The sequence below is a fragment of the Mastomys coucha genome, unplaced genomic scaffold (assembly GCF_008632895.1).
Source record: "Mastomys coucha isolate ucsf_1 unplaced genomic scaffold, UCSF_Mcou_1 pScaffold21, whole genome shotgun sequence".
Classification (NCBI taxonomy): Eukaryota; Metazoa; Chordata; class Mammalia; order Rodentia; family Muridae; genus Mastomys; species Mastomys coucha.
In genome coordinates this window covers 187414624-187428829 of record NW_022196904.1, presented here as the reverse complement: position 1 = coordinate 187428829, position 14206 = coordinate 187414624, and the positions used below count along the sequence as shown (strand labels likewise).

The window sequence follows — 14206 nt, the reverse complement described above, 5'->3', positions numbered from 1 at the left end:
GCACTGTCTAGCCTGAGCACTGTCTAGCCTGAGCACTGTATTCCGTGAGCACTGTATTCCGTGAGCACGGTCTAGCCTGAGCACTGTCTAGCCTGAGCAATGTATTCCGTGAGCACTGTCTAGCCTGAGCACTGTCTAGTCTGAGCACTGTCTAGCCTGAGCAATGTATTCCGTGAGCACTGTCTAGCCTGAGCACTGTCTGTCTAGCCTGAGCACTGTCTAGCCTGAGCACTGTATTCCGTGAGCACTGTATTCCGTGAGCACTGTCTAGCCTGAGCACTGTATTCCGTGAGCACTGTCTAGCCTGAGCACTGTCTGTCTAGCCTGAGCACTGTCTAGTCTGAGCACTGTATTCCGTGAGCACTGTCTAGCCTGAGCACTGTCTAGCCTGAGCATTGTCTAGTCTGAGCACTGTATTCCGTGAGCACTGTCTAGCCTTGATGTAGTCGGCATAGGTAAGAGCCAGGATTCCGCAGCTTGGATGATCCCCCAGATGATGTTGAGGCTGCTGGTCTGAAGACCATAATTTGAGCAGAAAGGCTCTAAACTGGGCTCTCCAACCTCATGACTATTGACATATTGAGGAGGCTATCCTGGGTGTTGTAAGATGTTTAGAATTGTGACAACTGAAATGTCTCCAAGCATTACAAAATGCCATTGGAGGAAGGCAATCACCCCTGCCTCCCCCCGACCCCCACACTGAGAACCATCGCCATGGAGGGCAGATGTTGAGCCCAGCATCCTAAAGAGCTCTCTCTCCCAGCCCAAAGCTCTGCACACCCCTGTCAATTATCTCCCCACACTTATTTACCGACTTATAAATGACTTAAAAGATCCCATCCCATTCCTTCCCAAGTGATCCCACAAAGGCTTAGTGCCAAGAGAAGCCTAAACTCAGATGGGAGAAGGAAATTAGCGGTAACTGCAGGTATGGTCTCTCTTTAGTTTTAGGTCCTCAATATAACCCTTGTGGGTAGGTCACACCCTGTACGACACCTGAGAATAGAGAAACAAAGTCACTTAGCCCAGATCACACAGCTGGTGAACAACAGAAGCAGTTCTAAATATGAATAGCTTCCCTCTTCAGATTGTTTTCCATCGGAGCTCATGAGGTGGAGGATAGCCATGCTCCTGCCCTCTCCCCGAGGAGAATGAGCCCTGGACCAGCATCCCAGAAGAAGGAACACACAGAGAGAGTGGTCAGTTCTGTGGGACCAGAAGGGAGGAGGAAAGAGGCCTCCCGAAGGAGGTGACAAGTGACCTGAGTGCCAAGAGGAATTCCTAATGATCAAGTCTCTTGTAGGTTCTCCACCCCCACTGAACTGTGAGCTTCTTAGAGAGATAGTCTGTTGTTTGTGTCTCCTCAGTTCCTGGCATGGTGCTGGGTACGCAGCAGGTGCTCAGTAAATATTTGGTGAATAAATGAGCAAGCCAAGCAGAGAACAGCACGGGTAAGCATAGGGAGACCTGTGAGCTTGCTGAGTGCTGGAAGAAGGGCAGATAGACATGAGGTGAAAGGGGACAGTGGGCACATAGGTCTCGTCCATTTTCGCTCCCTGCACAGAGCTGTTCCACCATCTCTTACTGTGCTCTGGGGTAAGGTGTAGGGTTTTAGAAGCTGCAGGGCAGGGTCTCCAAGACCTATGCTCATCTGTCAAACTCAAGACTGTTTCAAGATTGTGCAAGTTTCTAATGGGTTCAGAAAAGTGTGACGAGAAAGCTTAGCTCTGGTTCCTATGTGGGAGGGACCGTGGGCATTCTTTTTGCTTTTTAAATACTCCGCTATCCTACTGCATGGAAGGATTCAAGCCATGGAAGCTACAAGTAGCTAACACCACAGAGAGAATGGTGGGGAGCCTTTGCCTCCTGATGGAAGGATGCATCAGGAGCATGTTCTAGAAGGAGCTGTCAATGGACAGGAGCCACTGGGGACAGAGGGACACATTAAAGCACACAATTGGCATGTTGTCAGTGAAATCCTGACTATGAGACACTGTCTCAGACAAAGGGCTTGGCTTCGTAAACACTTTAGATGGGTTTCGAAGGAGAGAAGGTAGGGTGTCCCAAGGTGAAAAGACACGGAGGGACAGTTTAACCTTTTCAATGTTTACTGGGGTGGTTAGCGGTGTCTATGGAATGCAGAACTGGCAAGGAGATGGGCCTCTGGGCATGCCTAGAAGGGATTATCTTAAGGACTTGACTGATGTGGGAGGATCCAGTGTAACTGTGGACAGGACCTCTCCCTGGGCAAGAGATCCTGGTCCATGAAATGGAGCAAGCGTGTGAACATGGTTCTCTTCTGACCACGGGCACAGTGACGGGTTGCTTTGAGTTCCAGGGTTTTTTTGTTTGTTTGTTTGTTTTGGTTTGTTTTTTTTTGGTTTTCGAGATAGGGTTTCTCTGTATAGCCCTGGCTGTCCTGGAACACACTCTGTAGACCAGGCTAGCCTCGAACTCAGAAATTCACCTGCCTCTGCCTCCCAAGTGCTGGGATTAAAGGCGTGCGCGACCACCTCCTGGTGGGCTCAGGTGTCTATGACTTCCTGGCCATGTGCCTTGAACTGTAAGATGAAAAACACTCTCTCCCGTAACATGCTTCTGTCAGAGTATTTACCATGGCAACAGGGAAAGAAGCTGAGGCATCTGCCTAATTTGAATCTTGACTCAAACAACTATATACCTCTGTGTGTGTGTGCGCGCATGTATGTGTGTTGTATGTATGTGTCTGTGTACATGTGTGTTTGTGTGTGTCTGTGTGTGTGTCTGTGTGTGTATGTGTGTATGTGTGTGTGCATGTGTGTGTATGTGTGTGTATGTGTGTGTGTCTGTGTGTGTGTGTGTATGTGTGTATATGTGTCTGTGTATGTGTGTTTATGTGTCTGTGTATGTATGTGTCTGTGTGTGCATGTGTGTGTGTGTGTATATGTGTGTATATGTGTCTGTGTATGTGTGTTTATGTGTCTGTGTATGTATGTGTCTGTGTGTGTATGTGTCTGTGTATATGTGTGTATGTGTGTATGTATGTGCGTGTATATGTGTGTGTCTGTGTATGTGTGTATGTGTGTGTGCATGTGTGTGTCTGTGTATGCGTGTGTATGTGTGTGTGTATGTATGTGTGTGTGTATGTGTGTGTATGTGTGTGTATGTATGTGTGTGTATGTGTGTGAACAATGTATACTAAATTGATAAATTATTGTTAAGTGTTTAGGGTGTGAATGATCTTTTCTTAGGAAAGCCCTTGTTCTTTTTAGGAGTTCATATTGCAATTCAAATGGGATAGTACTGACTGGAAGAAGACTGAAGCTCTGCCATGGTGGAAAACTGGCTCGAGGCCATAAGCTTGCCACCCTGATTATTCTACCTCAGTCTTCACTAACAGTCGTATTGGGGTATGACTTGGGAACCAGGCAGCCTGCCCACTGGAGGCCATAAGCTTGCCACCCTGACTATTCTACCTCAGTCTTCACTAACAGTCGTATTGGGGTATGACTTGGGAACCAGGCAGCCTGCCCACTGGACGCATGTCATCTGTCCTCACAGCCAAGTTTTTAATTACCTCTTCCTAAGGGGTCCCCCAAGTCCCTTAGCCCTAATGTTCCACTGTACTGTGCTCCCTTCCACAGCCCTAAAACTACTAATGCATATTCTACCTCTGTGGATCTATTTATCCGGGCATTTCACCTCAGTGAAATTACATAATGTGACTGGCGCCTTTCACTTAGCAGCGCTCTCTCAAGGTCCAGTCACGTTGCTGCCTATGTGGGTACTATTTATGGCTAAATATTCTTTTTTATGACAATTTATTCATTGGCTGTGGGTTGTTTCTACTTTGGGATATTTTAAGTGGTGCTGTTATGAACAATAGTGTAAGCTTGTGTGTGTAAATGTCGTCATTCTCTTGCCTGTATGCCTAGGAGTGCAGTTGTTAAATCATATGGTGGCTCTATGTTTACCTATTTAAGAAACCAACAGTCTGTTTTTCTGAAAGAGGTGTACCATTTCGCATCCCCACCAGCAACATCCTGTCTATTTTCAGACATTTGAAATGTTCCGCAATAAATTTTTTAAAAACGCAAAAACCTGTCTGCATAGGCTAACAGCCACCCACGCACAATCGCAACGTTGCAACGTTGGCAACCGGGATTTGTTTTCTGTGTCACGTCTGCTGATATGGGCACCCTGAGATGAGATCGCAGCACCTTGCCGTTTGCTGTCCCTTCCCGTGCGTTTAGATTTTTAGGTACATATCTTCTCTATTTCTTCTGGGAGGGCAAAAGCCCTTGAGAAAAAAACCCAAATGAGTCAGGTCAGTAAATGATCCACATCGGTTCTCAGGGCAGAAGGAATGGGAGCCTCATTCTGCCAAGCCCGCTCGGCAAAATGCCTGCGTGATGACTGTCCACCGTAATTACACAAAATGAAAGCCACAAAGGAAATAATTGCCGCAGGAAGGAGGAGAAAGGAGAGAGTCTTCAGAGCCCAAGGTTAAATGCTGGGGCGTAAAGAGATGTAAACAAGTGAATTCTTTCAGCGGGACAATTTGGGAAGTAATGGCACACAGAGCCACAATCTGCAGGGGACAGCGGGCACTTGGCTGCATTATTCTGTCCTAGGTCCCCATTTCCTCCTGTCAAGAGGCTTTGACTGAAGTCACAATTGTCTTCCAGTGAAAGGCTGAAATGCCATGTGGATGACTTGAGTGATGGGCCCTAACATCTTGGCTGCTCAAGAAAAAGCCATGCTAATGGATTTATGCACTGAGTAAGATAAAAGGGTGAAGGAGGAGGCCCCATCCAGCCACCGCTGTAGCCCAGCACCGATGCCTTTTGGGATATTACTAGAGAACCGAGCCTCTGTCAAAAATAAATTAATAAATGCCCACCCTGCTCCCCTGTGTACCTGGTAAGAGAAACCTGGGCTCCCAGACTTCACAAATAGCCTAGGCTGAGCTCTGGATCTCAATTCCTCTCATTTCCTAAGCCTGAGCAGATATTTCTCCCACAGATTTCAAGATAAATGAGCTTCCCAAGAGCCTCTACCCAACTACATCTCTCACCTCACTCTCCCAGCAGCCCCCACTCTCAGACAGGCCAAGCATCCTCAGAGGTCTCCAAGCCCTTCAGATAAAGTAGTCTGTTCTCATAGATATTCACTAGGTTGCTAGGATGCTCACATGGGCCCTGTCACGGGATAGCAGGGCAGAGGAACTTCATGGGGTGTGGGTGGGGACAGCCTCAGGATCTTCCTGATCTATGATGTGCCTGATTCAGTGAAGACCCTGAGGGCTGAAGGTGGTAAGCTCTCCCTAAAGCTCACAAGTTCAGCTGCGAAGACAGAAAGACCTGAGACTTTATACCTTATTGTTTTAAGGAATCGTGACTTAGAAATCGCACCTTGGGAGTTTCTTTGGAAGGTGACAAAAAGAGTCTACGTTATGGGTTAAATTTTTATTGTCTGTGGCTATCATCAATGGGGGATAGGATCATGGTTCCTGGGGATAATATAGCCCATCCCCCTTTATACAATTGAGGAAAGTGAAGGTCAGAAAGTGGATGAGACCTCTTACAGTTAAGAGGGCCGATCTTGCTCCCATGCCTCAGCCTAGGGGAGAGCCCCACTCAGAAGAGCTAGAGACTGGAACTGGAAGCCTTCCCTTGAGTTAGGAATCTCCACCTCCACTGGTCCTCACCCAGCTACTCTCTACTCTGTCCTTTCCCATGCCCCCTCCCAACCTTGGCCACCACCTAGAGCGGGCTGCCATTCTCAGCTCAAACCCTGAACTGTATTGCAAGATCTACCATTGCCCCTGCCTTTCTCATTCCAAAACTGCAGCTACGATGATGGTTAGCTACCTGTTTAGAACCCACCATTGATTGACCCTGGACCCCTAAATCTCAACATTTACCTAACCCTGCCTAGCCCCTTTGTGAGTCTACCATGCCATCTTGGATCAGCTCATATCTAGCCCCTTTGTGAGTCTACCATGCCGTCTTGGATCAGCTCATATCTAGCCCCTTGGTGAGTCTACCATGCCATCTTGGATCAGCTCATATCTAGTGGTTCTGGGCACACTGGCTTTTTCTTTTCTATTACTCCAGGGACTTCCCCCTTTGGAAAAGGTCTAGTCATCTCCTCACTTATTTTATTTGCCAGCACTGGATGCTACGCTTCCTCGGGGACGTTGGCTGTGGCCCGGCACTGAGCGAAGCCCCTATATTTTATGCTCTCACAACCAAGTTTCTTTCCCTGTGAACATCCATCTTGGTTTATAATCATATGCTCATTAGTGGGATGAAGCGAAGACAGTCTATGTCCCTAGACAATAAGACAAGTCTGTTCTGCCTCACTGTTATTTCTCAGCACCTAGCAAGGCGCCAGGCACCAGCTAGCTCACGCACAGTCATTATGCACATATGTGACGGGACAGTTGTTAAAATATTGAAATGATTCTGCATCCCTGACGATTAGCTCCTGCTGCAAACCTCCTAAGAATCCCAGGCCACCCCAGTCAATGTGTCCCCTCCTCTACCTTTCAGATGACTCTTAAGTCCATTAGTTTCAGTAGTGTTTCTACATCACAGGGTAACAATACACACTTAATAATCATAAGAAATGGCAGTAGGCCTATGAATTCAAATTAGGTCTTGTACCTTCCTTTTGGCTTTGTGCTTCTGTCCCCTATTCCTGACTCTCAGCAAGTTCCAGAAGGTGACATGGTGCAGTTCACTCATGAGTCCTCGAGAATAGTCTAACTCTACATTAACCCCACAGGGCACTACGGTGCCCCATACCTGCTTACCTGAGCCCTAAATCCACACGGGACAGCCAGCCCTCAGACCAGAGGCATGTTGGCTGTCTCCTCGCCAGCCAAACTCTCTAGGGACCCTTACTTCAGTTGAAGGCCCTTTGCTCTTTGAAGGGATGAGACAATCTGTCACCTCTCCCTACCATCTCCCCTAAGAGAAGGAAAGTGACAGAGGGACACATTTATTTCTTCAGCTTGAGAGGACACTCAGGGCCAGGGCGATGGCTCCAAGGGAAGAGGTGCTTGCCACCAAGCATGACCACTGGAGTTGGATGCTTGGACCCTCATGGTGGCAGGAGATGACTCACTTCTACAAATTATTCTCTAACATCTACATAAACACAGTCCATAGGCACAGATGTACACAAAATTTTAAAAAAAAAAATTGCTCATAAGCCAAGTTTTAGTCTTACTCATCATAATCTCAGGGGATTTCCTGACTTCTGGGCATTGAGGTGATGTCTCTGTGAGGTTGGGTTTTCCCAAAAGGAGAGCTTAGGGAGAAAGCAGAGGGACAAGCAATTGATCTGAGCGCTGAAGAAAGAGCAATCTGAGTGCCATAGCGGGTATGCCTGGGACCAGGCTGGCTGTGGCAACTGTGGCCTGGTCTCACAGCAAGTCCTAGGAACTATGTAAGCTCACTCCTCAGTTGTCAGATGTGAGGAATCTCCACTACTCCTTGATCCCAGATCCTTCTGCAAGTGCCAACTCTTACACTTCTAGTCTGCTCTGTGATCTAGCCAGGCAATCAGGGGTGTCTCTTGGTGATGTCATGAAGATTAAGAGTTGTATGCAGGGTACCCAACAGCATCTGTGACAGCACCCGGATGTCTTAAAGGGAGAGGCAGAAAGGCCGAGAAGGGAGCTTCACCTGAGGCAGCACAGTACCATGCGATAGCTCGGGGTTTGACACTGAAGCCTTGAACGTGGACCACTAGGGTAAGCTAACTTCTCTAAAGTTTGTCTTTCATTTGTAATGATTACACTTGAGTTATAGAAAAAGGGTTGACACAGGGCTGGGTACAATATCAATCACAACCCACAGATTAAGAATTACTATCTGAAATAGATCTAATTATTCTTGGGTTTTCCTGATCTAGAAGGCTTACCAGACCGAAGGTGAGGAAGACATGTGCCTGCTCCTTGTAAAGGTGGAGTCCACAGATTTGAACCTCAGCTCTCAGGCATTCACCTCAGTCAGCAAGTACGTTTTGAGACAATCTCTCCATTATCTGGTCAGCTGTCGAGGTTTGAACGAGAATGGCCCCCATAGGCTCATATGTTTGAGTGCTTGGTTTCCAGTTAGTGGAACTGTTTAGGAAAAACTGGGAGGAAGTGTGTCAATGGGGCAGGCTTGGAGGTTTCAGAAGCCCATCACTATCCCTAGTTAGTCTTTCTCTGCCTGGTGCTTGAGCCAAGATGTGAGCTCTCAGCTACTGGTCTAGAACCACGCCTACCTGCCTACTGTCATGCTCCCTGCTGTGCTGGGCATGGCCTCTCACCTCCTGGACCAGTGAAGCCCAAATAAAATGCGTTCTTTTATAAGTTACTTTGGTCATGGTATATTAGCACAGTAATAGAACAGTAACTAAGATACCAGCAAAAAGAAGAGCTATGATACTTAAAATTATCGACTGTCATCTAGCTTTGACCTTCTCTAACTTAGCTGTTCTCTGAAGGAGGACAACTTAGTATAATGAAAATTTGAATTATTATGGTATAATAATGCTTAAATATTAACACCCACTAACTATATAACTTTCAAATGTTTCTTAGCCTTTTCATATTTCTTCATCTATAGGATGGGCAAACTGAAGCCTGCCTGATAGAGCTGCTACAAACTAGCACCAACCTGGTAGGGCTGCTACAAACTAACACCCACCTGATAGGGCTGCTACAAAATGACTCTCTTACAGTATGAGGAAGGTGATTGGGATTCAATAGTGTTAGTTCCCTTCACCATCTCTAGGGCACATGGGTATTAAGAAGGCAGATGTTTCCAATCAGTACAAGACTAGAGTTATATAACCAGCTATCAATGAAGCTGAGTTTATCAGTAGCACACGACCTGCTAGTTTAGACACCCAAGATAGAGTCTAATTTAGTTGCTTATTCCATGTTCACAACACGACAGCTGCACATAGGGAATTTCTCAAAGTTCTGGCTAAGCACCCTGATCAACCTAGGAAGGAGGGATTTATTTGGCTCACAGATAGAGTCCATATGGAGGGAAGCCAAGGCAGGGGCTAAAGGGAGTAACTGGGGCAGAGACCATGGAGGGATGGAGGGGCGCTGTTTACTGGGTCACTCCTCTCGGCTTTCCCAGCTAGTTTCTTCCAGGCCTGCCTGCCTAGGAGAAGGTACTGCCCACAGTGTGCTGGGCCCTCTTACAGCAACTAGAAATTAAGAAAACGCTTCCCCTACCCCACCCCCACCCCCACACATGTCCACAGACCAATCTGATGGAGGCATTTAAGTGAGGTTCCTGTTTCCCAGTTGTGTCAAGTTGACAACTGAAGCTAACTATAATAGTCAATATATAATAAATAAATGAACAAGTTCAGCCTCCTTTTTGATCAAAATAACAGTACAACAAAAACATACTTCAAAAAAGACAACATGAATCTGACTAAGATCTTAGAGGATAAGTCTGGTGGCATTTCTTTCTATCCAATGACAAGCCAGTTGAATAGGTCTTGTTTCTACAGTGTTCTAGCTAAACAGAATAAAATGTCTCCTCAGACTAGGATCATCCTGCTCTATAATAAATACAAATCATCAGGCTAAGAGCCTCTGCTCAAGGAGAAGAGATCCACTCAAGTTCTTACTCACATAATAAGGACAATTGGCCCTTGCTATCTGTGGGTTCTTACTCTTCAGGTTTTGTGACCTTGGATTCACTCAACCAAGGATTGGAAATATTTGGAAGGAAAAAGGATTGCTGCAGAACATGCACAGGTTTTCTTGTCCTGCCATTTCCTTTGAACAATAAAGTCTGGCAAATTTTAGCAGTATATCCAGTATTATAAGTAATTTAGCAGTTACTTATAGTATACAGAAAGGCATGCATAAATTGGATGCAAAGAGTTTTATATAAGAGACTTGAATAATTGAGATTTGAGGGTCTTAAATTAGTGTCTTTCTGTTTGCCTCTTTGTCCCTATCTGTCTGCTCTCTTTGTCTCCCTCTTTCCCTCCCTTCCTCCTTCCTATTTCCTTCCCCTCTTCTCCCTCTTCCTTCCCTCCCTCTCAGCGGATACCAAGGGTTTCAAATCAGGAATACTAGGAAGCACGTGCATTCATCTGTTCAGTCCACAAATATTTACAAAGGCGTCATCTTCATTACCTGTCAGATATGGTGCTTTGAATGAAAATGGCCCCTATAGGTTTGTATGTTTGAAAACTTGGTCTGTAGTTGGTGGAACTGCTTGGGAAGGATAGGAGGGCATGGCCTTATTGGAGGAGACATTACAAGGTCTATACTCATTCTGAAGGATCCCATTCTTACTGTTAAAGTGTCACCTCCTGTGTAATTCTGGCAGCTTATTCAGAAAGGCGAGATCTCAGGTTGGGTTTGGATTAGAGGAGCTGGAATCTATGTTTTACAAGCCTTTGTGCATTTAACACATCTGAGCCATGCAGACACTGGTTTTCTACCTTAAGTGCATGCCATCTGGGGTGTTAACAGTTTTGCTTGTTTGTTTGTTTTTAATTAATATCTGAGTTCTAACTTTGAGATGCTAAGATATTTATTGTAGAATGCTGTTTGGGCAACATGATTAGAAGAACATGGAGGAAGGAGAAGAGAGTGAGAAAGTGGAGCATGGGGAGAGGAAGTAAAACAGGAAGAGGAAGGATATGGATGAAGGAGAAGAGAGTGAGGAAGGGGAACATGTTCAGTCCACATGGGGAGAGGAAGTAAAACAGGAAGAGGAAGGAGAGGAGAGCTCGAAGAGGGAAGAGACAAGTGAGCTGATTTCCAGTAGAGGACTGGCTTGAAGCCTTGGTAGAGATCCCTGTCCAGACCACCACCCCAGAGACCATTTCCTTCCGGAGAACCCTGAATTCTTCACAGTATCTCATATCTGGGCACCTTTATTGTCACCCGAGGGCCAGTCTCCATGAGGCTGGGCCTCTCTCTACTGAGTGAAGTGAGAGGGAATCTCGATCCAGCCTGCTCTCTCCCCCTCCCGCATCCCATCTGCCTCCCTGCAGCTTCTACAGCTGGTTCTGTGCCTTGGAAATATCTTCCCTCCCCACTGCTTCCATTCCCCAGGGCACCACTTTCCTGATTCCTGCCCAGAAGAATGACCCGGGGCCAGCAGAACCTAGCTCGGAATGTCCCCACAGCCTCCTCCTAAGCCTAGACTTCCAGGTGGGGCTTTTGAAGTGATTACATCAGCCTGCTCATCAGAATCTTTCTAGCCCTCCCAGGAATCTCTCTGGGACAAGCACAAGGTTCTGGCTAATTTAAAATGTAATTAAAAGATTTTTCTTCCTCCCTTTCTTGCAAAGCATACTCCATTTCCACATCTCCCTTCCTTGGAACACATTTTCTATGAAGCCTTCTTTCCTTAAAAAAAAAAAAAAAATCCAAGCCCCACCCCTTAACCAGAACACTTACAAAAGAGGTAAACCCTTTGCTTATTGAGGGTAGTTTATCAGAAGATAGCATTTTTATAATGCAGAAAGATTTTCAATAGGATGTGGAAAATGTCTTTCTCCCCACAACAGTAATAACAAAGAAAAAAAAAGAATTAAAATATTTTTTCCTCTAAATTGCTTTCTGTAACCCGTTCAGCATTTTCAGGGACATAATTAAAACATCAAACAGCTTTCCTGCTGGCTATGCAAAAATGGGAAGACTTAAGCAGCCACTATTATTAGATATTAAAATGGACTTGAGTATTTATTTAAAAGATCCACTTAAGAAGCCATTCACTTGGGTTTGCTCTGCTTAATATAAAGACCCCGTAATGTGAAAATACCTGTTTCTAATAAAGGCTATAATTGGTAGCAGGAGGATTTTTTAAAAATATATAAAATATGTATTTTGTTCACTATTTTTCTAGCTTAATGTGACTAATTTTACCCTTCAACTTTATCCCTAAGGAAAAATCTAGAAAGGAGGTCCATTACCAATACATGAAGCTCAGCTGTTCGCTTCCGTTGGATGTGAGTGCAGTGAAGAAGGCCGGTAGCCGGGCAATTTTGGTTTAACCGAGTACATAGCCTGAAAAGGATAAATTAACCTTTGAAGGGCTGAAATTAGATCCCAATAACTGACTGTCCTTGCTGAAGGCACACAGCGTCCAGGGAAGGAGGGAACCGCCCAACAGGGAGAAAAAGACCATTCGGAAGAAGGATAGGGCCAAAATGGTGGAAGCTAGGGCTGGTGTTTTTGATTTTCTAGTGGTTTATAAAAACCTTCAGGGAAGGTTTTTCTTTCTTTCTTTTTCTTTCTTTCCTTTTCGTAAAGTCTGGGCAGGCTTCTCAGATGTTGATGAAGCAGAACCAGGTTGACCTGGTTGCTGGACACTGTTCTTGCCAGCACCTGACACGAAAGCACCATAGGAGCACACAGGGAATCGTGAGGGGATGGACATGTGGACACCGTGTGGGAATCAGCCCTGTCTCTTGGGAGCTTGCTGAGGAAAAAGAGACTCAGGTCAGCATGATGGTGTGGGCCAAAGGTCCTCTGAATAGCAAAAACCAAATCGAAAGAATAAATTCTTTTTAGCTTAGGACATAACAGAAATCTTCTCCTGGAAGCAAAGAGCATGTCAAGTTTCAAGGCACCAGAATTGCATCAGCTGCAGAAAACACAGCCCGCATAGTCTCCAGGAATTCCTGCAACAAGGAGCAGGGCCAGCTTTGTGGAAGTAATTCATATCTTCAACTTGCACCCTAAAAGCACTAGCCAGATATCTGCTCCCTGCCTAGTACTGGGGTGGGGTGAGGGATGGAGGTAGGGGTTCAAGAGGAGGAAGAGGTTATAGTGGCAAAGTTAACACCTGTGATGAGCTGTCAAACACCAGCAGGTAAATCCCTCCACCACCAGCTGAGCCTAACAATTCCAAGATGGATACAGTTGGTGCCAACTGAATGTGCAAGTCATATGAAAGGAAGATGTCAGGCTCCGTCAGTTGGGAAGACCAGCTTGAGAGTTTGAAGCTTGATCTTGAAGGTGGTAGCTCTATTGAAGATGTGGATGAAGAACGCTCACGGAGATCAGGGGAGGCAGTGCAGGAAGGACAGATGGCACATTCCTTGGCAGAGACACTGTTGGCGCCTTCAAAGCAGAGAGCAGAGTTCCAAGAAGGAGTGAGAAGTTCCCCGAGGGAACGGTTCTCTCTGCCTTCCTTTGTTCTTCTGTTCTTTCAAAGAATGTTCCGGTTCCCAGCTATCATTGGATGATACTGGCCCGTGTCATTCTGGAAGGAACCAGGGCTCAGAAAGGTTCTCCTACCATATTCCTGATGGAAGCCTTCTCCTCTTGAGTTCTGTAACACCCACAATGTGCGTAGGGCTAGCCCACACCTCTAGCCTCAAAGTCAAAACCCGTGTGCCACAGGTGGGGGACATACCCGGGCATGCCCCGGCTTCCCAACTGGAACCTGGGTAGAGAGTAAACATGGAGAGGGAAGAGCTTTGTGCAGTTGGCAGCAAACATCCATCTAAAGCAGGAGAATTTTGTTTCATTGCCCTCTGCAGAAGTCAAAACAGCTCCCAGAGTATCCCCCGAGAACTAGCCACTCTCTCATCACGCGAGGTTCAAAGACACTGGGAGGCGGATGGCACAGCTCAAAGTGTCTGTATGTAATAACGCCTTCACAGTGCGGCTTTGTTTCTGGCTTGCCTTTACCTAAATTATCTGAAGACATTGTTTGAGGCTGTGAAAAAGTATGAATAATATTAGGCCTTGACATCAAAAATCATTTTTTAAAAAACATCTCTGTAGTTGTTAGCTGCCAGTATCCCATGTGCAATTCTCGATTTCCAAGGCAATGGTGAAGTGCTGCAGAGACCAGTTGAGAGCTATTTTTTTTTCTTTTCTTACTTTTATTTTCGTTGTTATATTTGGGTCTTGATTTTTGAAATTGGTGAGAGCTGATTGATGTCACACAAGCCATGCAGGCCTGGAAGACATCAATTAAATGTCAAATAAGGAACTCTTGTGCATGGGTGTAGCCACACGACCGCCCAACAGAATGAATGGCTTATTGCTTTGCAGGCTGTCCTTGTGTGCTCTGGCAGAGTCCTGGACGGGGAGTGCTGGCAAGGACCTGGGACCAAGAGAGCCAAAGAGAGGAAAGAGACAGAGAGAGACAGACAGAGAGGGGGGAGAGGGAGAGAGAGAGAGAGAGAGAGAGAGAGAGAGAGAGAGAGAGAGAGAGAGAGA

General features: G+C 46.0%; 1 long non-coding RNA gene across 2 annotated transcripts in view; it reads left to right on the top strand.

Moving 5' to 3' along the window:
* The first annotated feature begins 13248 nt into the window (after nt 1-13248).
* LOC116101492 overlaps nt 13249-14206 on the top strand; it is a 1971-nt gene continuing 1013 nt past the window's right edge. The window contains exon 1 of one of the 2 annotated variants that reach the window (XR_004122853.1): nt 13249-13323. This is a non-coding gene — a long non-coding RNA (uncharacterized LOC116101492). Of the gene's footprint in view, nt 13379-14206 lie in introns of both variants that reach the window. The other variant, XR_004122854.1, reaches the window with a different exon arrangement.